The sequence below is a fragment of the Xenopus tropicalis genome, chromosome 6 (assembly GCF_000004195.4).
Source record: "Xenopus tropicalis strain Nigerian chromosome 6, UCB_Xtro_10.0, whole genome shotgun sequence".
NCBI classification, from domain to species: domain Eukaryota; kingdom Metazoa; phylum Chordata; class Amphibia; order Anura; family Pipidae; genus Xenopus; species Xenopus tropicalis.
In genome coordinates this window covers 70,600,354-70,627,493 of record NC_030682.2, presented here as the reverse complement: position 1 = coordinate 70,627,493, position 27,140 = coordinate 70,600,354, and the positions used below count along the sequence as shown (strand labels likewise).

The 27,140-nt window shown below is 39.7% G+C and overlaps 1 protein-coding gene across 11 annotated transcripts in view; it reads left to right on the top strand.

Annotated features, from left to right (window-relative positions):
- Positions 1-27,140, top strand: part of ctnnd2 (catenin delta 2) — a 494,372-nt gene that overhangs the window by 76,025 nt on the left and 391,207 nt on the right. The gene's annotated exons all lie outside the window — the stretch shown is intronic.

Below are 27,140 nucleotides of genomic sequence, written 5' to 3'. Positions count from 1 at the left end.
ACACCATTAAAATATTCAGGGCATGCTTATATGTAAAAAGCATGTAACTTTGTACATCTCTTATAGTACTCATCATGGTCACTGGTCAAGCCATTGTCAGGCGAGTACCATTTTATTTGGTACTTATACACATTAACACATCCTAGGTGCTTGGATTTATATATACTATAATAATCTCAAAAAATCCAACACTCACAGGTCTTGTTATAGAAAAAAATGTAGCCTTTATTCATATATGAGGGCCGATTCACGAAAGTGCGTTAAAACGTGCGTTATTTATAGCATGCGTTAAAATTTGTATCGCGTATAATTGTTCGCGTCTTAACGCACGATTCACTAAAAGCATACTTGTGTTAATTTATGAGTGAAGACTATTTTTGTGCGGTATTTTATGGAACGAGCGCTAATCAACGCATAGTGTATAAATAGTTGCCGCGTGCAAAAAAAAACCCACGCCGTGTTAGCCATACATGCCAATACTTACGGAAAATCACTGTACTGAAAATGACCATTTCCCTGCAAACTGGAGGCTGCATCACTCTAGGGCCAACACATACTTGAATAAATCACACTGCAAAGTCCATATTTTATTGCCAAAAGCTCATTAACTGTACTTTTCTATAATTACTGCCTGCCTCAAGTAGGTGTTAATTTTCGCATAGACTAACGTGATATTAAGCGCGTCTAAATATTTGTGAATCATGCGTTAGTGTTATTTCAGCGCGCAAATTAACGCATGCGGTAGAGCAAAATACTATAGTGAATTGCGTGTTAATTTTCGCATCTATTTTAACGCAAAAAAGCGTGCAATAAAAATTAACGCAATTAAGTGAATCAGCCCTATATTGTTAAATAATTTACCTAGTAACATAGTTAGGTTGAAAAAGGCCAAAGCTCATTAAGTTCAACCCCCTCCAAATAAACCCCAGTGCACATACATACAGTACACATACTTTAATAGGCCTGTGTTACATTCTGAAATTTCTAAGAAGAAGCAAGCAGATGGGAGTCTGTACACTGGGTAACCCAGGATATACCAGAAACGAGCCATGAAAACATGAATGCAAGGTTTAAATGAAGACAAAATAACAAAGCAGCAACTGGTGTGTAACCTCTATTTCAGCTCAATAGCTGAAGAGGAAGGTGAGGGTCTTGTGCAACTACACCTCTCTTACTGTTATGAAGAAAAAAAAAAACAGAGGGCGACAAACAACTAAATAATAAGTGTTTATTTAACATCCACAGGGTTATTCACAATACAGCTTCTCAGAGGCCAGTAGTACGGGCAACACATACAGAGTGTAATACAGACTGACACTCCCCTACAGACAGACTTGGCAGGAATCTCACTTCACCTCTGCCACACCCCGTAGTGGATCACCTCAGGGAATTCTCTATCCTGATTCCCTATTCACTTTGATCCCTACACTACAGGCAATGTGGCCTGGGAGAGATACCTCCAAAATGGCAAGTCCTATGTAGGAGCTCAGAACTGCTCTTTCTAGCTCAACCCTAACTGCCTTACACTCCTAGATTGTACTATATAGGGACTATCTAATGCCTCATTCATGGGGCCCTGTTCCCCAACTTCAACTGGGCGTTGGCACATGCCCTGGGCTCACAGCACACATCCACCCTGTTCCTCAGGTGGAAACAAAAAGGAAGTGCCACTCCTTTCCTTTCCCAGCACTATACCAAAGTGAGGCAGGAAATGGTCACCATACCTGCTAGCCAATAGCATACATATGTTAATGAACTTACTTAGATACATTTCCTTCTGCCCAGCATCTAAGGGAACCAAACCTTTAGGGATTTAAAGCCATAGGGGCCATTTAACCGTATGGGTCCCTACAGGTGCAAGGTGAAAGTGACCAGTAACAGAAGCAATCGGCAGGCAGAAGCAGAGTCCAGTAATCAGGCCAGTACTCTGGACAGGCAGCTACTAAGAGGAGTCGAAGAAAAGTTCAAGGTCAAAACTGGGAGATCCACATAAAAGAACAAGAGGGGTACAGGTACAAGGCAGGGAACAAAGAACCAGGCAAGACTCAGGAACTAGGAACCAGATGGGGGTCTCAAGCGGGTAAATGAAGACAAAATAACAAAGCAGCAACTGGTGTGTAACCTCTATTTCAGCTCAATAGCTGAAGAGGAAGGTGAGGGTCTTGTGCAACTACACCTCTCTTACTGTTATGAAGAAAAAAAAAAACAGAGGGCGACAAACAACTAAATAATAAGTGTTTATTTAACATCCACAGGGTTATTCACAATACAGCTTCTCAGAGGCCAGTAGTACGGGCAACACATACAGAGTGTAATACAGACTGACACTCCCCTACAGACAGACTTGGCAGGAATCTCACTTCACCTCTGCCACACCCCGTAGTGGATCACCTCAGGGAATTCTCTATCCTGATTCCCTATTCACTTTGATCCCTACACTACAGGCAATGTGGCCTGGGAGAGATACCTCCAAAATGGCAAGTCCTATGTAGGAGCTCAGAACTGCTCTTTCTAGCTCAACCCTAACTGCCTTACACTCCTAGATTGTACTATATAGGGACTATCTAATGCCTCATTCATGGGGCCCTGTTCCCCAACTTCAACTGGGCGTTGGCACATGCCCTGGGCTCACAGCACACATCCACCCTGTTCCTCAGGTGGAAACAAAAAGGAAGTGCCACTCCTTTCCTTTCCCAGCACTATACCAAAGTGAGGCAGGAAATGGTCACCATACCTGCTAGCCAATAGCATACATATGTTAATGAACTTACTTAGATACATTTCCTTCTGCCCAGCATCTAAGGGAACCAAACCTTTAGGGATTTAAAGCCATAGGGGCCATTTAACCGTATGGGTCCCTACAGGTGCAAGGTGAAAGTGACCAGTAACAGAAGCAATCGGCAGGCAGAAGCAGAGTCCAGTAATCAGGCCAGTACTCTGGACAGGCAGCTACTAAGAGGAGTCGAAGAAAAGTTCAAGGTCAAAACTGGGAGATCCACATAAAAGAACAAGAGGGGTACAGGTACAAGGCAGGGAACAAAGAACCAGGCAAGACTCAGGAACTAGGAACCAGATGGGGGTCTCAAGCGGGTAAGATCTAAGCTAGAAAGTGTAATGACCAAGCAAACAGCAATGGCCAGGAGAAGGCCATTAAGGGTCTTAACTAAATGATGGGTTACACGTGGGACTAATAATGTGGGTAGAGAAAATGGAGCAGACAACAGGAATTCAACAGGTACGTAGGCAGAGCCTCCAGTGGCTCAGTTGGTAAGTACAGAAACACACACACCAGAGTTCAAATCCCAGCTGGTCCTGACAGCCTTTGTATACACATACATTAGTGATGAGCGAATCTGCCCCACTTTGCTCCACCCAAAAATTAGCGAAATGTAGCTACCACAGGACTTTTTTTGACTGACACAACCGCAACTTTTTTTGACACAATGGTAAATTTTTGCAGCAGTTTCGTGAAAGAATTTGCCAATGGCGAAATGCAGAGTAACCTACATACTGTATATAAACTATAAATGCCAATACCTATACAAACTAACTGTAAATCTTAAAATAACAATATACTTGGATATTATACTTCAAGAAATGATCCAAGCCACTCTTAAAGGTGTTAATAGAACCTTCCATCACAACATAATCTGGCAGGGTATTCCACAACCTCACTGCTCTCATCGTGAAGAACCACCTTTGCTGCTTTAACTGAAAGTTCTGTTCCTTTAGTCTATAGGGGTGGCCTATGACCTTTTCTCCAGAGAAACCAACCGAAACCTTGATAGTCTACCCTCACAGTTTATCCACCTCTTTTACTAATTTATTTGCACGTCTCTCCAGTTCATTAATTTCATTCTTAACAGTTGGAGCCCAAAACTGCACTGCATACTCAAGGTGAAGCAGAAGGGACATATAAAGAGGCAAAATTATGTTCTCATCCCTCAAGTTGATGGCCTTTTTATGCTAGACAGTACTTTATTTGCTGTACTAGCCAATGAATGATACTGTCTAGAACTGGTTGTTATGCACTGAATTAAGGATACCCCAAAACACTACCATATAGGGTCTAGGCCAATATTTCTTAATATAACTATTAACCTTCTGTGTGGTGATGTATCAAAACTTTAGCAAAGTTTAACAAAGCACGATTAGTACCTTGGCATAAATGCCATAATTACCGGACCTTTGTTTACCTTTACATGTTCTAGTCTCTTGAAATTTTTCCTGTGTCACCCATGCATAAATAGTTATATTGATAAAATTGGGTGTATTAAAAAGAAAAATCTTAGTTAGCTGGTGGCTTATTCGTGTACAAACATGCCTGTCTGCCCTAAAAAGTGCATTTGAGGTGCATTGTATGGGTTGCAGAGGTTGGCCTAAAAAAAAGGATTGCTTTTCCCTCTCATAATGGTAGTGAAGTGGAATCTGAGGTTAAAGCTGGCATTGCCTGTAAAAGGGGTGTGTTTCCACACTTAGGGGCTATCTTGTGTGTCTGAAGGAGTTACCAGTTTCCACTGTGTGGGAGTATTTCATATCCTGAAAGAGAGCCAAGGGCCTGAGAAGAGTCTGTGAATGAGAGCCAAGGGGCCAGAGAGGGACCCATGAAAAAAGCAACCTGCTTCCCTACTTTCACAGGTCCCTCTCTCTGAAAGTCTGTGCAAAGGTGAGTAAAGAGAATGACTCTTTAAAGAGCTGCTGCAAACAAAAGGAGCTAAGGTTCTAAGGTTTAGTGCCTTACTAGGCAAACCTTATTTAGACCTAACAGGAGTAAGTATCCTTTTTCTGATAAGCTGATGTCTCAAAGTTTTGTTTATTACACTGTTTTGTTTGAATCAAGCTTGCGGCTAATAAAGATCAGGGAAGCAAACCAAACAATAGGGTAACCCCAGTCCCTCAAACCCACACAATGGTCCCCAAAATTGAGGGAAACTACTTACCAATACTAAACCAATGCTCAACAATAATAAACAGAATACCAATGTAAAAAATATATAAAATAGGATGGATGTATTTGGAGAGCATTGCCTGAACAGCACTAATAATCTCATTACTCCTCCTGCATATATAGTTCCTTCCTACCTAAACCACAAAGCAGGACTGCCAACTGTCATCTGCCACCTGCTAATGGCAAAACTCACTTCATTTTATGCATGGTGCTCCCTAAGGTATCCTTTTCCTTTAACCCCCCCTGTTGTCTGTCCATACTCCATCCACATATGCCCCTCCCTGCTCCCATCTACATACTCCAGCTCTTTCACATTTATAACTACTTGCAACACCTTTGTCCCCCGGTTACTGTCTGTATGCGGAGGCACACTCATTTTAAATCCTCTGATCACATCTTCTCACTCTTTCTCCTACTATAGCTGGCTGCAGGGGGTGTCTCTCCAAACCCCGGGCCCTGCTCCATACCTTATATTCGTCCTTGTCCTTCGGCCCCGATGCTTAAAGCCTTTCATTCCTCTGGTGTTTCTAACCTTATAAAGGTTTCCACTCTACTCTCTTCCTGCCTTCTGTTTTCTTGTGCCCTTCTTAAAGGAACAGTAACACCAAAAAATTCAAGTGTATAAAAGAAATTCCAATATAGTGTACTGCTGCTCTGCACTGATACAACTGGGTTGTTTGCCTCAGAAACACTAGTATGGTTTATATAAAGAATGCAGCTGTGTAGCCATGGGGGCAGCCATTCAACGGAGAAAAGGCACAGGCACTTAGCAGATAACAGATAAAACACTATTGTATTATACAGAGCTTATCCATTATCTGCTATGTAACCTGTGCCTTTTCTCCTTTTTTCCAGCTTGAATGGCTGCCCCCATGGCTACACAGCAGCTTATTTATATAAACTATAGTAGAGTTACTGTAGCAAACACACAACTTTTACCAGTGCAGGGCAACAGTACATTATATTTCTTTTACTTTAAAACTCTTTAATTTTTTGGTGTTACTGTTCCTTTAATGCCCGTCCCTTAACTAACAAAGCTACGTTAATCCATGATCTGTTCTGCTCTAAATCATTTCATCTCCTTGCATTAACAGAAACCTGGCTTTTGCAGAATGATACCGCCACTGAAGCAGCACTCTCTCATGGCAGTCTGTCTTTCTCCCACACCCTACGGACCACTGGGCACTGGGGGAGTTGGAATTCTCCAGTCCTCCCACTGTCTGTTTGCATCTATTCCTATTCCTCCAGCTTTTTTGTTTCACTCATTTGAGGTGCGTGCCCTACAACTCTTCCATCCTCTCTCTGTACAGGTGGCTGTCATTTACAGGCTCCCGTCAGCCTCCATCTCTGCTACCTTCCTTTCTGATTTTGAAGCATGGCTCTCTTTTTCCCTCTGTACTGATGGCCCTGCAATCATCCTTGAGGATTTCAACTCCCACATTGATGATCCCTCACAACCTTGGCCCTCACATTTTCTCCGCCTAACTTCATCCTTTGAACTCCAGCAGTGGACAAACACTCCGACTCATAAGAATGGCCACTTTCTGGATTCATTCTTTACCAAAAATCTGTCCCTTTCATATTTTAACAGTGTCCACTTCCCCTTCTCTGACCATCACCTGGTTACATTTTCTGTCTCTCACTCTCCTTCCCAAGCTGCTCCTTCCCCCCCTATATTAATTCAAAATACAAGTGACGTAGACCTCCCAGCCTTAGCTCACTCTTTCAGATCCAGTCTCTCCTCCTTTAATGAGATGTCTGACCCTGATACCATAGTTAGCGAGTACAACAGGATACTAGCTTCCACCATTGACTCATTTGCACCCCTTCAGCCTAAGCGTACTTGGGCTCAAAACCCACACCCCTGGCTGAATGTACACACAAAATTCTTACTCTCCTGTGTAACGTCTGCGGAACGTATGTGGAGGAAATCCCGTATGCAAGTGGACTTTATCCATTATAAATTCCTATTGGCCTGCCTCCACTCTGCCTTGTCGAAGGCTAAACAGGAATACTACAATACCCTTATAAACAAAAATAAATCCAACCCGCGACACCTGTTTTCTATATTCAGTACTCTTCTGCGTCCCTCAAAGACTCCATTACCTAACTTTATGCATTCTCCCCAGGACATTGCTGATTTCTTCATGAACAAAGTGGAGTCCATCCACAATCAGATTCTCCCCTCTACTAATACAAACCAGCTCCTCCTTCCTCAGTCCCCTTGGCTCTTTTGGTCCCGTAACTGTCTCCGAAGTCTCCTGGCTTCTATTGTCAGCTCCGCTCACCACTAGCTTTCTTGACCCTACGCCTTCTTCTCTGCTAAAACACTGTGCTGCTGAATTTACTCCAGTTCTTACTCACATCTTCAACTCTTTTCTGACTTCTGGAAGTATCCCCTCTTCATTCAAACAGGCCTGTGTCAAGCCTATCCTTAAAAAGGCCACGCTGGACCCGTTCTGTCTCTCTAACTACCACCCGGTCTCGCTTCTAACGTTTGCCTCCAAAATCTAAGAGCCTATTGTCTTCTCCCGTATTAGTTTCAAGTTTTATTGTCATATACAAATAACAATGAAGCATCATTACTGTAATGAAATTACTAACTTTACTAACTATTACTAACTATTACTAACTTTCTTAACGCCCATAATTTATTGGACCTGCTGCAATCTGGTTTTCGGCCTGTGCACTCTCCTGAGACAGTGTTGTGCAGAGTTACAAATGATCTTCAGGTTGCCAAAGCTATAGGTCACTTTTCTATACTAATCCTCCTTGATCTGTCGGCTGTGTTTGAAATGGTTGACCACTCCCTCCTGATGCAAATTCTGCATTCGATTGGTATCCAAAGTCAGGCTGCATCCTGGATTTTTTCTTACCTCTCTATCCATTCATTCACTGTCTCCTATGCTAACAAATAGGAATCTCCAATTCCTATTCCTCTTAATGTGGGGGTACCCCAAGGCTCTGTACTTGGGCCATTGTTGTTCTCCCTCTACACACTGTCCTTGGGAGATCTTATCTTTTCATTTGGCTTTAAATATCATCTGTATGCTGATGATATCCATATTTATTGTTTGATCCCTTCATTAACAGTTGAAACTGAGACTCAAATCTCTAACTGCCTCCTAGCTATCTCCAACTTGATGAACCAACGTCACCTCAAACTGAATCTAACAAAAACTTAACTAATGATCTTTCCACCTAAGCCTGTTTGGGGGTGATCTTTGACTCCAGTCTCTCCTTCTCTGACCATATTAACACCAAAACCTGTCACTTTTTCTTACACAATATTGCGAAATTCCATCTCTTTCTTTCTACTGCAACAGCTAGGCTGCTCATGCATGCTCTCATCCTATCCCGGCTTGATTACTTTAACCTGCTCATCCAGGAGAGTTCAGGCCCTTCCCCTGCTAAAGTCCTTATCGTGGCTTCCTATTAAACAAAGAATATCTTACAAACTCCTTCTCTTAACCTTCAAAGCCCTCCATTCCTCTATTCCTCACTACATCTCTTCTCTTGTGTCTCCTTATGTACCTGGCCGGTTCCTTCGTTCCTCTCAGACCAACTGCTTGGTTGCGCTCCCCACTAATACTGCTTTAAACAGGGCTGGATTTCTTTCTGAGGCGCCCCGAGGCCGCCCCTGTGGGTGTCCCCCTCTGCGCATGCGCGAACGCGCCCCCAGTGCTCATACGCAAACACGCCCCCCGTGCACATGCGCGAACGCGGCCTCTCCCCGGTGCGCATGCACAAACGCTCCTTTAAACTCCCATACGGAGCAGTGGGGAGAGGTCCTGACTGCTCCGTATGGGAGCCAAATTTAAAAATTTTCTTGCGGCGGGGTGGCATGCCGCCCCTAAACTTCTGCCGCCCTAGGCCCAGGCCTTTGTGGCCTCTCCACAAATCTGGGCCTGGCTTTAAATCTTTCTGCCTTGCTGCCCCTTACATTTGAAATGCCCTCCCTGATTTCCTTCGGAGATAATCCTCCCTCAGTCTTTTTAAAACTAAACTTAAACACTACCTTTTGGAGCGCTCACACAGCACCTGATCTGGGAACTAGCACTTATATTGTAGTGTCATCCACTGTGACCTACAGCACTTATATTTGCCTATTTGTGTCTGTAAATTACCCTCCCACATAGATTGTAAGCTCTACGGGGAAGTGTATGTTTCTAACCTCATTTGTGGTTTCTGTAATCAATTACTTCTTCTTGCTGCTGACTGAATATTAAATAAAAGAATATGAAAAGCTTGCCAGGTTTTAGGTAAAATTAAATAACTGATTTCTCAAGCCCGTGAGGAATAGTAAATGTGCCCCTATGTGACTGCATTCACTGGGGAGTGAATAAGTTGAATGAGGCTTTCCTTGTCCTTTAATAATCTACCCTTAAAGAAACAGTTCAGTGTAAAAATGAAACTGCGTAAAATGATTGCGTAAAATAAAAAATATTTTTAATATAGTTAGTTATGCAAAAATGTAATCTTTGAAGGACAGATGTCTAACATAATAGCCAGAACACTACTTCTTGCTTTCAGCTCTCTAACCTCTTAGTTAGTCAGTGACTTTAGGGGTGGGCAACATGGGACATAACTCTTCAGTTAGTTTGTGAGCACGCAGGTCAGATTCAAAAGCAAACTAACTGAACAGTTATGTCTTATATGGTCCCCCTCAAGTCACTGAGTGGTTACTGACTCCTAACAGCTTAAGAGATGTAAAGGTGGAAGGAGTGCTCTGGCTACTATGTTACGAATCTGCCAACTCCAACCTCTATAGATTACATTTTTGCCTAAGTATTTTAAAAACCTTTTTTATTGTGAGCGGTCTATCTTACCCAGTTTCATTTTTACACTGTTACTTTACGTATATGTAATGATAACTTTTTCAAAATGTATTTGTTCCTGAAAATATTTTGATATGTATCAGTACTTTGAGTACTTGCACAATATAGCTAAAAGTATGCAATTGCTTGCATCTTATTACTCTTTTAAGGGTATTAATATGAATTTGGTCCTTCCTTTGCTGCTATAGCAGCCACTGCTCTCCATGGAAGACTTTTACTAAATTTTAAAACATTGTTGGAGGGATTGGCTTCCATTTCTCCACAAAAGCACTTTTAAGGTTGGGCACTGATGTTGGACAATTAGGTCTGTCTCAGATAGGGCTTAATAGAAAAGTTTTTTGTAGTGAGCTCAATTTCATTTTCATTTTGATTTAATTTTGATAAATCTGCCACTATGTGTTCCAATTGAGGATATGTGATTTTTATACTCTACACCAGCGCTGCCCAACTTCTGTGGTACCGAGGGCCGGAATTTTTCTGGTAGAGGGCTGATAATGAAAGCCAGTTTGACCACTCCCCCTTTTTAAACCACACCCACTTAAAACCACACCCATGTTATCACAAGAGCTTTTAAGACTATACCCACATTAATGGTGGTAGCACAGCAAAACCCAAAATGGATGGTGCTCACTGTAGGGATATCACCCTTCATTCATATGTGAAAGAATTATATTATGTCTTATTAAGACTTAACCTCCTCTTCCCCTGTGGATAGCACAGCAACCCCCAGCACATAATTACACATCTTAGGGACCATATAATGACTATTTTAAAATCTAACAAACTCCCAGAACAAACCCCTGCCAGGTTCACCTCCCACAGGCAGCACAGGGCAGGCAGAGTATGGCACACAGGCAGCATAGGGCAGGCAGAGTATGGCACACACAAGCAGCATAGGGCAGGTAGAGTATGGCACACACAGGCAGGGTAGGGCAGGCAGAGTATGGCACACACAGGCAGCATAGGGCAGGCAGAGTATGGCACACACAGTCAGCATAGGGCAGGCAGAGTATGGCACATACAGACAGCATAGGGCAGGCAGAGTATGGCACACACAGGCAGCATAGGGCAAGTAGAGTATGGCACACACAGGCAGCATAGCGCAGGCAGAATATGGCACACAGAGGCAGCATAGGGCAGGCAAAGTATGGCACATACAGGCAGGGTAATGCAGGCAGAGTATGGCACACACTGGCAACATAGGGCAGGCAGAGTATGGGACACACAGGCAGCATAACGCAGGCAGAGTATGGCACACATAGGCAGGGTAGGGCAGGCAGAGTATGTGCCCTACCCTGCATATGTGTGCCATACTCTCTCTGCCCTATGCTGCCTGTGTGTATAGCACACACAGACAGCATACACTGACACAATGCTGGCACTGCTCCTACAGTCTGAGGTGTGAACAGGGGAACAATGTGCGTGATTAGAGCCTGAGCCTGAGGTATGAACACTGCAGGGGGTGAACAATGTAGGGTTTAAAAGGTGTGAACAGTACAGGAGATTACATATTTAAACAATACAGGGGGATTATAGGCTGAATCTGAGTGTGAACCAGGGGGCCATTTAATCTCAATACTGATACCATTTAAAGCTTCCACAAAGGTAAACCATCAATGCAGCCAGACAGGTGGGGGGCCACACAGACGGGGGTCGCGGGCCACCAGTTGGACAGCCCTGCTCTACACTGTTAAGCATGTAAAAGCAGGTTACTGTCTATGTGTTTGTTTGGCCTTCATGACACAACATCAGTTGTTCCTAGACATTTACAATTCACAGTTGTTTAGAATAATTTAACATTGCTCTAAAAAATAGTAAAGGCCAAATACTGCAAATGAAATGTTATATGTAACCCAAAATATGCTATTTACTGTATGTGGGTGTCCAGGAATTACACATATATATTAAAAAAGTCCTTTTTGTGTCTGCACTCAAATGCACAAATTCACTTAGCGGGGTGTACAGTCAAAACCAATGTTTGTGTCTGTAAGTTACCCTCCCATATAGATTGTAAGCTCTATGGGGCAGGGACCTCCATCCTCTTGTGTCTTTGACCCTTAATTTATTGCAACTATATCTTGTATTTATTTGTATTTATTGTTGTACTTTGTATTTATCTATTATTATCTTAATAACCCCCTGTTTGTATTAATGTATTCTACTGTACAGCGCTGCATACATAAGTTGCGCTTTATAAATAAAGATATACATACAGTGAGGAACATAGGTATTTGAACACCCTGCAATTTTGCAAGTTCTCCCACTTAGAAATCATGGAGGAGTCTGAAATTCACATTGTAGGTGCATTCCCACTGTGAGAGACAGCATTTAAAAAAAAAATCAGGAAATCACATTGTATGATTTTTAAAGACTGTATTTGTATTGCACTGCTGCACATACAGTAAGTATTTGAACACCTGGCAATCAGCAAGAATTCTGGCTCTCAAAGACCTGTTACACTGCCTTTAAAAAGTCCACATCTACCCCACTCATTAATCTAAATTAGTAGCACCTGTCTGAGCTCTTTAAAGACACCTGTTCACCCCACAGTCAGTCAGACTCCAACTACTACCATGGGAAAGAAAGAGCTGTCAAAAGACACCAGAGACAAAATTGTGGACCTCCACAAGGCTGTAAAGGGCTATGGGGCAATTGCCAAGCAGCTTGGAGAAAACAGATCAACTGTTGGAGCAATTGTTAGAAAATTGAAGAGGCTAAAGACGACTGTCAGTCTCCATGCAAGATCTCACCTTGTGGGGTATCACTGATGATAAGAAAGGTGAAGAATCAGCCCAGAACTACAAGGGAGGAGCTGGTCAATGACATAAAGAGAGCTAGGACCACAGTTTCAAAGGTCACTGTCGGTAGAACACTACGCCGTCATGGTTTCAAATCATGCATTGCACGGAAGGTTCCCCTGCTCAAGTCATCACATGTCCAGGCCCGTCTGAAGTTTTCCAATGACCATTTGGATGACCCAGAGGAGGCATGGGAGAAAGTCATGTGGTCAGATGAGACCAAAGTAGAACTTTTTGGTCTAAACTTCACTCACCATGTTTGGAGGAAAAATAAGATGAGTTGCATCCCAAGAACACCATCCCTACTGTGAAGCATGGGGTTGGTAAAATCATGCTTTGGGGGTGCTTTTATGCGAAGGGGACAGGACATCTGCACTGTATTAAGGAAAGAATGAATGGGGCCATGTATTGTGAGATTTTGAGCAACAACCTCCTTCCCTCAGTCAGAGTATTGAAGATGGGTCATGGCTGGGTCTTCCAACGTGACAATGACCCGAAGCAAACAGCCAGGATAACCAAGGAGTGGCTCCGTAAGAGGCATATCAAGGTTCTGGAGTGGCCTAGCCAGTCTCCAGACCTAAATCCAATAGAAAATCTTTGGAGGCAGCTGAAACTCCGTGTTGCTCAGCCCCGAAACCTGACAGATCTAGAGGAGATCTGTGTGGAGGAGTGGGCCAAAATCCCTGTTGCAGTGTGTGCAAACCTGGTCAAGAACTACAGGAAACATTTGACCTCTGTAATTGCAAACAAAGGCTTTTGTACCAAATATTAACACTGATTTTGTCAGGTGTTCAAATACTTATGTGCAGCAGTGCAATACAAATACGTTCTTTAAAAATCATCCAATGTGATTTCCTGAATTTTTTTTAAATGCTGTCTCTCAAAGTGGGAATCCACCTACACCTACTACACATACACCCCTCCATGATTTCTAAGTGGGAGAACTTGCAAAATTGCAGGGTGTTCAAATACTTATATTCCTCACTGTACATACAATAGGAGAGCTCATGAAGAATAGTGTGATATGGTTAATCAAATAGGCAATAATTAATAAATTAGTACATTGTACTTGATCCTAACTAAGCTATATTGAATCTATATTGGAGGCAAAACAATCTTAGTGGGTTTTTTTTTTTTTAGTAGACTTAAGGTATAGAGAGCCAAATTACAGAAAGATTCCTTTTCTTGAAAACCCCAGGTCCCAACCATTCTGGATAGCAGGTCCAACTATATATTAAATAATAATAGTATTGTGTCATAATATTTACATCTATATATTGTTGGGCAGTCATATACTTAATATGTGATAAGTAGAAGTAACTCTTTGAGTCACTCACTAGTATACAGAATAGCTGATACACCTTTTAGAGAACACCTTTCAAAGTTGGTACAAATGTCTATGTTTAACATTGTATCTTCCCTTGGTTCCTGGTATACGCAATGCAGTTCTTTCCATACTTTATAATTCATTTAACTAACTAAATGATGCCATAGTAACAGGGCAAACTTGCCTCTTGTATAAACACAAGTTTAAAAGAAAGAAAAGTGTCTAGCCTCCGATTTTTATCAGATTTTTACACGGCCAAGCCTGCAGCAAATTTTCTCTCCGTTTTTACACTGCATAATAAATATGCCCCTTACTGTATCTGATCTACCAGATATCAATATAAATGTATTTTTTTGCTTAACACAGAAATACCTGATTCTACAGATTAAAGGATACCATAATAACTCCAACTATCTAATAGATGGAAATATAGTACACATACTTCGATGTTTTCACTACTCTAATTGTATGCTTGCAAGCTCAGCAAAAGTACATTGCATGCACAAAAGCAGTTAAAAAAAATATGACTTTTGAGTACAGAATAAGCATACATTCACATAACAAAAATAGGTAATGTTCCCAAGAGTAAAAAGAATAACCACTATATAAGTATTCAGGGAGTTTACATAACACTTAATGGTTTTAATTTATCAGTGACAGTTGCTATTATTTTTGCTTCTTTTTTTATACAGTACAGACAAGGTACATTATGCACTTACCAATTTAATAGAATTTTTGATGTAAATCCATCTTTGTGTGGGTGTCTAGGATCTGCTGCTATGCTCACAAACGTATTAAATATTTTGCACAGAGGATGAAAGGCAGATTTCAGTTTTAAACCTTTGTTATGTGATTCTTCAGCTCAAAAAAAAGATAAAGTATGTAAACAGACTATATTACATAATTAAAATGAAAAAAGCATTCAGGGCTCTGGTACTTTATTTAATCTTCAGACCTTTGGTGTGTTTCTTCTTTATTGTAGCCCTTTGATAACCATTATACATGAATATGCAATACACTGACAAGCAATGTACATCAACCCTTTTTGGATTTGCTAAGGCCCGAGTTTGTGTTTGTGTTCAGTTATAAGCATTTCCTAAGATTTTGTCACCACAAATGAGGTGATGACGAATTTGTCCTGTTGCTTCCCAGAAAAATTTGCGAAACTGCTGAAAAATTAGCAAGACGGCGAAAAATTTGTGCAATGCAGCAACTGCACAGCTTTTTTTCTCACTCACCAAATTTTTGTCGCAGCAAAAATGTTCAGTGAATCTATGCCTGGTGAAAAAAAATTGCTCATTACTAATGAGATGTATAGATACTGCACCTCAGAGTATAATGTTAATAGGCCAAAATTACAGTTTACTAATTGCAATTATATTTTGTACGTTGGTAGAGATGTTTTATTAGGTAAGATGTATTTTTAATTGTTCCTGTGTGGAAAATTATCCTTATTCCTTCCAAAATGCAATTTACATCAGGGATTAAGGATTTACATATGTTTTAGTGCTTAGTGCTGGCCTGGGGAAAAAACTAACACATGCCATGCTGCCATCTTACTTACCTTTCCCAGGTGTCCAGACTAAGACAACCCATGTTGTAAAAGTTTGTGATTTTACTGAAAATGAGCAAGTTGTGGAGGCAGATTTATCAATGACAAAATCATGAAACTTTTTTTCTGGGGCAACATTTTCTATTCTTGAGTATTATTTAAGAAAAAAACAGAATAGTCATGGTTGCATTTTGTTGTAGAAGAAAATTTGCATGCAAACACATTATTTCATTCACTTTCAGTGAGGCTAAATATTTCAAATGTTTAAATTAACTTGAGACAAATACAATTAACTTATAAAGGGACTGCAGCTTTTACTTGCTGGGTATTTCTCTTGCAAATTATGTGGGGGACTTTCTTTAATAAATTGCAAATATTTGATGTTTAAAAAATGTTTTTCTTGAATAGTGAAAAAAATGCAGTCTTAAATTTTGATATATCGGCCCCCCCTTAGAGGCAAATTAGAGGCACATTTGCTGGCTCCAGGCTTGAGCAATTGGTTGTAGAAATCATATGTGTGTTCCTAACCTCAATTGTGGTTTCTGTAATCAATTACTTCTTCTTGCTGCTGACTGAATATTAAAGAAAAGAATATGAAAAGCTTGCCAGGTTTTAGGTAAACCTACAGTAAATAACTGATTTCTCAAGCCCGTGAGGAATAGTAAATGTACCCCTATGTGACTGCATTCACTGGGGAGTGAATAAGTTGAATGAGGCTTTCCTTGTTCTTTAATAATAATCCCAACAGTTCAGTGTAAGAATTAAAATGGGTAAAATGGATAGACTGCACAAAATAAAAAATATTTCTACTATTCTACTGTCTATGTGTTTGTTTGGCCTTCATGACACAACATCAGTTGCTCCTAAACATTTACAGTTCACAGTTGTTTAGAATAATTTAACATTGCTCTAAAAAAATAGGAAAGGCCAAATACTGCAAATCAAATGTTATATGTAACCCAAAATATGCTATCTGCCGTATGTGGGTGTCCAGGAATTACACATATATATTAAAAAAAAGTCCTTTTAGTGTCTGCACTCAAATGCACAAAGTCACTTAGCGGGGTTTACATTCAAAACCAATGTTTAAACAAATATATATAAAATATAATATTATATATAATATAATTATAATTATGTATATATATATATATATATATACAGTACAGGTATATGATCCCTTATCCGGAAACCCGTTATCCAGAAAGCTCCGGATTACAGAAAGCATGTCTCCCATAGACTCCATTATAATCAAATAATTCAGAATTTTAAAACTGATTCCCTTTTTCTCTGTAATAATAAAACAGTACCTTGTACTTGATCCCAACTAAGATATAATTGATCCTTATTGGATGCAAAATAATCCTATTGGGTTTAAATAATGTTTTATTGATTTTTTAGTAGACTAAAGGTATGGAGATCCAAATTACGGAAAGACCCCTTATCCGGAATACCCTTGGTCCCGAGCATTCTGGATAATGGGTCCTATACCTGTATATATATAATATTATAATATTTTTTTATATATTTATATATATCAGTCCTTGTAGTGTCTGCAAAAACTCATATACAGCGGGGTGTATATGAAACTTTATTATGAACACATTGCACAAAATTATACAATATATATATATATAGACAACAAAGTACTCAGCACTGCACAGGACTTGATGAAAAATTAAAATAATTCTTTAATGTGCAAGATCAACATTTCAGTCACATATTAGGACCTTATCTTGAGAAAGGTCCTAATATATTACTGAAACGTTGATCTTGCACATTAACAAATTATTTAGATTTTTTTTCATCAAGTCCTGTACAGTCCTTATATATAAAACGTTGTACTTTGTTGTCTACACCCAGGCATTTTTTTGTTATTTGGAGTGTGCCCTCCCTCTTTTAAGTTATATATATATATATATATATATATATATATATATATAATACACCAATAGGTCCACACTCCCTTTAATTAATCCTTTAGGCAAAATGAGCGGGTGCTACATAGGGTTGTACCTTGTATATTTCTCCAAAAGTTATGTGCACTCCAGCTTAGATCAATTAGCTTTATTAATAACTTACATCATAGCTGAAACATCAACGTTTCGGTCCGGGTCTAGGACCTTGTTCACGATGTCAAACCCCACTGTGGGGTTTGACATCGTGAACAAGGTCCTAGATTTGTACTCTTTCTGACATCAACAGTTATATTCACTGATTATCTGAGTAATACTAGGACAAGAGGATAGCATTCCCTGCAGCTATTCTAATCTATATTGTTATAAAGTCCTTCTGTAAATCCTTCTACCTACTCAGCAGTAGTCAGGAACATTTTTAAAAATTTATAGTATACTATAATTTGTATAGAGTATATTTAACTAAATAGGAGGAAACATATTTTTGATTAAATTTGTTTATTTACTTAGATTCTGAGCACCTAACAGTATATTTAAATGTTTTGTGATCTATTTTATGCAGTAAATAAAGAATTTTGTGGCATATTACTTTGTAAAATTTTCTGTTTTAAGTAAAAAGGTAACCAAATCTAATTGACTGCTTTTTCAATTTTGAATGTAATTTACTATAAGGGGATTTTACAACTGTAAAGACGGTTTACCACTATAAAGAAACATAATAGTATTAGATTTACAAAGCACTTTAGTTTTATAGCTTAAAGCTTTTGAATCATTACGTTTGGCATTGCTTTAATTTTAATGTGATACATTTCATTTTTATTTTTATAAACCTAAGGTCACACATTTGGGATCTCACAAATGCAGGCTAGTTATATCCTTAATGAGACAAAGTTAGGATTCTTACACATAAGTGTTTGCCCATGCTTTCCCTTGCGATGGCTCTTTCATGCATTCCACGAGAAGCGAATACGTGAGCAGTCCATGCTTTACTATCTTTTTATACTCATTGCTTGGAAGTAAACATATATATTTTGAAAGTATACAGTGCACTGTTTGACTTCCAACAAAGGCCCTTTTGGGGTACCGAAATGTTAAGCGAAATATACATAAATATTATCGAGCGTGAGTCTACTACCACACTAGAGAGAGTAAAGAAGTAAAATCACATTTTGATAAATGATATAGAGCAATACTGCTTGCACAGCATGTACTGACCTGATTTGCATCTCTGCTCTTGCTTAAGAAGAAAAATGTATACTCAGCTGTCGTTAGGGAAGAGATTTTGATAACATGTGACATAAGGGAAAAAAAACCTCAACTTTAGACATGTATCTTTGCTTTTGGGGCAGCAGTTAAACTCCTTGAGGTATAACATTAAAAACAGTTCCACAGTGTTAAGGAAATCTCATAAATTAAAGGCATAATAATTTAAAAATAAATAACTGAAAGCAATGAGCTTTGAATAAAGATATACATTATAACAATACAATATATGGATAACAAAAGATGATGCTTTCTCTAATTACTGTATCTTCTTCTCTCATACTCCCTGTACTGGGGGGAGGAGTAGGCATTTTACTCTCCCCTCATTGCCATTTAAACTAATCTCTATACCTCCTTCCCTTTGTTTCATTCTATTGAGGTGCATACAATTTATCTGTTTCACTGTTTCTCTGTATGTGTGGCAGTTGTTTATAGACCTCCTTCTGCCAAATCCTCAGCAACATTCCTCTCTGACTTTGAATGCTGGCTCTTCTTGTTTCTGTGTTCTGACACCCATATATAATAATATTGGGCTAAAGCAAAAGAACATATTCTAATTCTCATGGACTTATCCTCTACTTTTGATATGGCTGACTATTCAGATTATCTATTCTCTTGTCATCCAGGCTCAAACTGCTTCCTGGTTTTCTTTCTACCATTTCTAACCACTTTTTCTAACTTTTTTTTTGCTAACTAATCTTATTCCTGAATTTATCTTCATGTGAAAGGGTGCCACACTCAGGGTGCTGTACTTGGCCTTCTATTGTAACCAGATTATATTGGTTTATGTTTAAAGATTGGCAGAATCAGATGTAGCTGTGATTGAGTGAGAAGCAATGAATCAAGGCAGGGGAAAGTTGGGCTGGGGTGGAAAAGGAAAGGCATGTAATGTCATGACAGAAGCAGTTCACTTCCTTATTTTCTGAGCAGGTAGAAACATCCCATCCACTCTCCCTTCTTTTTTGCATATTTTGTGAAATGTCAGGAGTTTCTCTTCTTTGTGTTCTCAAAATATCTATTAATAACCGATTAGGAATGTTTTCCTGTATGCACTGTTATATTGTGGTTTTGGTAACGTTATACAGTATAAACGTGAGAGTCCGCATGGTATGATATATGTCAAATGGATGTCAAATGCTTGATCCAAGGAATGTTTAGAATAGTCATTGGGGTTAAGGTGGCCATACACGTACGATAATCGGTGCGTGTATGGCATGTAGGCGAGTCGACCGATATCGCAGGAAGCTGCTGATATCGGACGACTCGCCGATCGGACCAGTTTGAAAATTTTGATCGGGCGCCATAGAAGGCGCCTGACCAAAATTCTCCCTTCAGAGCTGAATCGGCAGAAGGAGGTAGAAATCCTATAGTTTCTACCTCCTTACCTGCCGATTCAGCCCTGAATGGTGTGTGGCGGATCTTACGATGTTTCGTGCGACCGATGGTCGTACGAAACATCGTCAGATCGCCACGTGTATGGCCACCTTTAGAAAGGAATTTTTCCCTCCTGAGGCATAATTGGAACAGGCTTCAGGCTGGGTATTTTGCCTTCCTCTGGATCAAAACAATTGATATATGTTAATCTATTTTATAACAGGATGAAAGTAGGTTCTCTCCTGTGACTGCATGGTGGGTTGATACAGATGCTGCTACTGCTTGTGCTAGGTGACAGCCTGCTTAGATTTCCTATCATGAAGACTGCAGGGCCACTGAACTTCTCTCACAGTGGAAGATGCAGCTCCTGCTGGTAGCAGAGTTTGGGGCCTTCCTTTCTGTAGGTATAGGCAGTCTAATACTCAGTGGTAGGTATAATGACATAGTGCTGATCTCAAGTGGGCATTTTACCAATTTCTGGCTCCTGGTGTTTCATTAAACTGTGTAACAATGGGGTTCAGCGGTATAGTTGAAAGCAAAGGGTCAGTTGAGGAGTCCCCTTGTCAAACCTCATTTTTCAATAAATATCACATATACAGTGGAGGAAATAATTATTTGACCCCTCACTGATTTTGTAAGTTTGTCCAATGACAAAGAAATGAAAAGTCTCAGAACAGTATCATTTCAATGGTAGGTTTATTTTAACAGTGGCAGATAGCACATCAAAAGGAAAATCGAAAAAATAACTTTAAATAAAAGATAGCAACTGATTTGCATTTCATTGAGTGAAATAAGTTTTTGAACCCTCTAAAAAAAAAAGACTTAATACTTAGTGGAAAAACCCTTGTTTGCAAGCACAGAGGTCAAACGTTTCTTGTAATTGATGACCAAGTTTGCGCACATTTTAGGAGGAATGTTGGTCCACTCCTCTTTGCAGATCATCTCTAAATCCCTAAGGTTTCGAGGCTGTCTCTGTGCAACTCTGAGCTTGAGCTCCCTCCATAGGTTTTCTATTGGATTAAGGTCCGGAGACTGACTAGGCCACTCCATGACCTTAATGTGCTTCTTCTTGAGCCACTCCTTTGTTGCCTTTGCTGTATGTTTTGGGTCATTGTCGTGCTGGAACACCCATCCACGACCCATTTTCAGTTTCCTGGCAGAGGGAAGGAGGTTGTCGTTCAGGATTTCTCGATACATGGCTCCGTCCATTTTCCCATTAATGCGAATAAGTTGTCCTGTGCCCTTAGCAGAAAAACACCCCCAAAGCAAAATGTTTCCACCCCCATGCTTGACGGTGGGGACGGTGTTTTGGTGGTCATAGGTAATTTTTCTTCCTCCAAACACAGCGAGTTGAGTTAATGCCAAAGAGCTCTATTTTGGTCTCATCAGACCACAGCACCTTCTCCCAGTCACTCACAGAATCATTCAGGTGTTCATTGGCAAACTTCAGATGGGCCTGCACATGTGCCTTCTTGAGCAGGGGGACCTTGCGAGCCCTGCAGGATTTTAATCCATTGCGGTTTAATGTGTTTCCAATGGTTTTCTTGGTGACTGTGGTCCCTGCTAATTTGAGGTCATTAACTAACTCCTCCCGTGTAGTTCTAGGATGCTTTTTCACCTTTCTCAGAATCATTGACACCCCACGAGGTGAGATCTTGCGTGGAGCCCCAGAGCGAGGTCGATTGATGGTCATTTTGTGCTCCTTCCATTTTCGAACAATCGCACCAACAGTTGTCACCTTCTCTCCCAGCTTCTTGCTAATGATTTTGTAGCCCATTCCAGCCTTGTGCAGGTCTACAATTTTGTCTCTGACATCCTTGGACAGCTCTTTGGTCTTTCCCATGTTGGAGAGTTTGGAATCTGCTTGATTGATTGATTCTGTGGACAGGTGTCTTTTATACAGGTGACTAGTTAAGACAGGTGTCCTTAATGAGGTTGACTAATTGAGTAGAAGTGTCTAACCACTCTGTGGGAGCCAGAACTCTTAATGGTTGGTAGGGGTTCAAAAACTTATTTCACTCAATGAAATGCAAATCAGTTGCTATCTTTTATTTAAAGTTATTTTTTCGATTTTCCTTTTGATGTGCTATCTGCCACTGTTAAAATAAACCTACCATTGAAATGATACTGTTCTGAGACTTTTCATTTCTTTGTCATTGGACAAACTTACAAAATCAGTGAGGGGTCAAATAATTATTTCCTCCACTGTATACAGATGACATCCAAATACATCTCAACTCCCCTTCAGTAACCTCTAACACTCAAACCCAGATCTCTAACTGCCTCCTAATGATTTTCTCCTGAATGAATCTCTGCCACCTCACATTGAACCTAGCTAATATGGAGCTCCTGGTCTTCCCATCCAAAGCTGGTCCTTCACCTTCTTTCACCTTTGCTACTGATGGCATGAATATTATTTCTGTTGATTTGGCAATGTGCTTGTGTCTTTCCTTCTCTAACCATATTAATACTACTGCTTTACTGTGCATCATTGAGGAAAGTCATAGAAATAGTCATAAAGAAAGTCAGGGTTTCCCAACTTTCCCAACATTTTCCCAACTTCAGGAATAAGTCCTGAAATGAAGCAAAGATTTAAAGATAGCAATTTGATTTGAAATAATCTCCCAGTAGAAGTAGCAAAAATGTTAGTTTATATAGTTCAGTCACCCACAGTCTTGACAGTTGGTTTTATATATGGAGTGCATTTGATAGCATTGCAAAATATTCTTACAAATATCCCAAAGAGTCCGCTGTATATCATTGCCAACTGAATTTAATGGTTGGGTACTGTGGACTATTTTGTGCTTTGAAAATGTGAAAGGTATAAGAATTCACAGCAGAAGGTCTTTTGAAGGAGAATGTTAACAGACCAATATGGTAAAAAGTATGGTTCCAAGTAGGTATTATTGAGTAACCACTACTCCCTATTTAGAATCGTGTATGCTACAAATTATGTGCTGGTGCTGTGTTCAGGTTTTGCCAATACTACAATAAATGATGTAGGACATTTAGGTTACATTTTGTACACTTCAATGTTTTAACGTGGCAGTATACCCTCTTGTTTAGTATGAGCTCATTGAATGAAAGCCAAGGGTCCACTGAACAGTTTGATGCCCATTGTGCATAGGATAACCAAAGTATCTGGCATTTAGAGACACCAAAAGGAAGTTAGTGCATACTTATTTCATGGCATATACTGTAAATCAGGTGGTGTATTTTTTTGGTAGTAGAAATATATATGGTAAAAGTTGGAAATAAGTAAGTTGACCCCAGAAAACCTCATATTTTCAAAAAATACACATTCTGCCAAATGTAAAATGGGTAAATGTATGGAAAAGCACCAAACAGCAAAGCTAAGCTAAATATAGTGATTTTTATGTAATTTCTGAAAATTGCCTCAAAGCTTGCATTTTACCCCATTCTATACCCCACATTTCGTAAAGTACCAACATAAAACATTCTAAGTATGAATTCCAGAGGACTGCTGAACAGTTTGATGCCCAACATGCATAGATTTACCTAACTATGTGGTGCACAGAGGCACCCAAATGAAAATAGTTCATATAAATTTTCACATTTGACACTCTAGCCACTGCAATATAAGCAACCGGTATGTGTATTATGTGCCATAAGACACAGTAGGGAGAGCCTAGAAAACCATATATTTTGTGAAAGTACATATCCTGACATATCCTGATAAAAAAAAAAAACCTTTTCCAAATATTCAGAAAAAAACCTCCTTTCTTGTAATTGGAATGGGTGCCGTCATGTCTGTTGGAAAGACCTACCAGTGAAAGCATTAGAGATTGTTATATGATCTCCTTATACTGTATTTTTAAACATAGTTATCCTATCACCCTTAAGCGCCTCTTCTCCAGCGTAAACAATCCCAACCTGGCCAGTGTTTCTTCATAACTGAGACTTTCCATACCAGCTTAGTTGCCCTTCTCTGGACCCTCTCTAAATCAATAATGTCCTGTTTGAGCACTGGAGACCAAAACTGAACAGCATATTCTAGATGGAGTCTTGCCAGTGCTCTGTAAACTGGAAAAATAACCCCCTCCACCCACAAATCTATGCTGTTTTTAATACAGCTCAAAAGCTTGTTTGCCCTTGTAGCTGCTGCCTGACATTGCTTGCTACAGCCAAGTTTATTATCTACAAGGACTCCAAGGTCCTTCTCCATTATGTATTTGCCTAGTGCAGTCCCATTATGTGGCTTTCATATTTTTACGTCCCAGGTGCATGACCTTACATTAAATCTCATCTGCCACTTAGCCGTGCATATTACCAGTTTGTCAAGATCCTGCTGCAAGGATGCTACATCCTGGATGGAGCTGATTGGGATGCAGAGTTTTGTGTCATCTGCAAACACTGATATATTGCTTACCATACCTTCCCCTAAGTAATTAATTAACAAATTAAATAAAAGTGGACCCAGTACAGAACCCTGAGGGACCCTACTAAGAACCTTACTTCCACAGGGGTTGAAGCTGGAATTTAAGGTGCAGCTAGTTAAGCTGGCCATACACCTAAAGATCTGCTTGTTTTGTGAGGTTGAACCTGCCCAATTGATATCTAACAATTTGTAGCCAGTTATCAGATGGGCCTGTTAGAGGGCCCCATACACGGAAGGACAAAACCTGCTGTTTTTATGTATGTAGTGGGCTGGCAATAAAATAATTTATGGCTATGTTAATAGCAGGGGTTTGAGGGGTGGGATTGGGTAATAACTTCCAGAGAGAAAAATTAGAACACACCCATCACTCATTTCAGACTAGACACAGTAGACAGTAGAGATCTCTACACAGCCAACTTTTAAGAAAGTTTTATTTAGGTAAAATGGCCTAACCTTAGTTTTTTACTGTAGATATTTGGGGGTAGTTAAATTGGATGACAACTTTTGACTATATGTCTCCCTTAAGATTTTCAGATTATATTCTTGCATTTAATTATCATTAAAGTGGACTGGCCATCCAGACATAAAAAGCTGTATAATAAAAGTCCTTTTCAAATTAAACATTAAACACAAATTTTATTTTTATATTAACACATTGGTGGTTATACATTACAGAGGGACAGGGGCAATAGAAAAGGAGGAGGAGTGTGTCTGTTCATTAAGCAGGAATTAAAAGCAAATATTAAAGAGGAAGTGATGGGGGTAACAGACGGAGCTGATTCCTTATGGGTTGAGCTTCTCACAGATAGTAAAGAATCTACCAAATTAATTGTAGGGGTATGCTATAGACCCCCTAATGTAAGTGAGGAGGAGGAGGCTCAGCTCCTGTTGCAAATAGAAAAGGCCACTAGTTTGGGACAAGTGATAATAATGGGGGATTTCAATTATCCTGATATTGACTGGAGCCATAGTACTGCCAGGACAATAAATGGGAACAAGTTTATAAACTTGCTGCATGACAACTTTATGTCACAGGTTGTTAAGGAGCCAACCGGGAACCAGGCTATATTGGATCTAGTGATCTCTAATGACCCAGAACATATAGCAAATGTGCAAGTGGTTGAACCTCTGGGTAATAGTGACCATAATGTTATTTCATTTGATGTTTGGTGCAGGAAACAAATTTACACTGGGGCAACAAAGAATTTTAGAAAAGCTAATTTTAGGGCAGTGCTTCAGGGCATAGATTGGCCATTATGTTATCTGATAAAAACACAGAGCATAAATGGTTGTCATTTAAAATGATATTAAATCATTACTGTTCTCAATTTATTCCATTAATAAGAAAAAGTAGAAGTGTTAAGAATCACCCTATGTGGCTTAACACTGAGGTAAAGAAGTTAATAGGGAAAAAAAGAAAAAGTTTTAAAAAATATGTCAGAGGGGACAGTAGCTGCGTTTAATGAATATAAACACTATAACAAGTGTTGTAAAACAGCAATCCAGAAGGCAAAGATAGAAAATGAGGAGCGCATTGCGGCAGAGGCAAAGACTAACCCCAAAAAGTTTTTTAAGTATATTAATAGTAAAAAGATGCAGGTTGAGGGTGTGGTTAGTGGTGAGTTATAGTAACAATATGGTTACAGCGGATACAGAAAAGGCAGATGTGCTTAACCAGTTCTTTTCTTCTGTGTATACAGTAGAGGAGCCAGTAGGCCAAGTCCCACCCAATAGCTGCACTGTTGCCTCAGCTCCAACTACACAGTGGTTGACACAGGATATGGTGCTTAAAGGCTTTCCCGCCACTTCTGAGGAAGTGGCGGGACGCCGCGAAACGCGCCAAGCGTAGGTCCTTGGGGATATTTATGTGCCTTTTATTGATGTTGGAATAAAGACTGACTTTTTTATCCTTATCCTCGTGGTGCTCCGCTATATTTTTTCTATTAGTAACTACATACCCTGGATCCTTTGGGAGAGGTCCTGCGTGCAGCACACTTGGTATGGGCATTAAGTGCTCCCGTGTTTTGCTATATTTTTGCTTCTATATGAGGTTCCCTATTGGAAATGTTTTTCAGGTTTATATTGCTATTTGGGTGATTATATGTATTTAGATATATTGGCATTATCAGAGATCTAAATATTTTTGAAAAAATTTTATTTTGAAAACTTAGGGGGTGATTTATTAATTGTCAAGTTTGATTACTTTTCTGGATTCAGTTTTGCACTTTTTATTAAAAAGTTATGGTTTGAAAACTCGAATATCTTGTATTTATTAAGTGCAAAACCCCGAAAACTCTAATGTAAGACATCTAAAAGCTTGCGAGTTTCTATAAAAGTCAATGAAAGCTGTCATAGGCAAAGTCAAGCCATATTCTCGAACTCAAATTTTTTCCACAACTTTTGTGACGCACATGTGACTTTTTCCAATGGCAAATACTTTTTTTGCGCCAATTTTTTTCACGAAAAAATCTGCCAATGGTGAAATGCAGAATTTTGCCGTGAATCCATGCCTGGCGAAAAATGTAGCTCATCATTATTCACCACATATTATTATAATTATAAAGCATTCTGTCATCATGGTCATGAACAGGTGATCTAACAGTATAGTAGAATAGCCAAGGCTGGCAGTGACAAAAAAAAATGTAACGGAAAAAATGAATGCAGAGAGAGAGAGACTTGTGTCTAGCAATCACCTTCCAACATCCTAGACATAGTTAGGCACAAG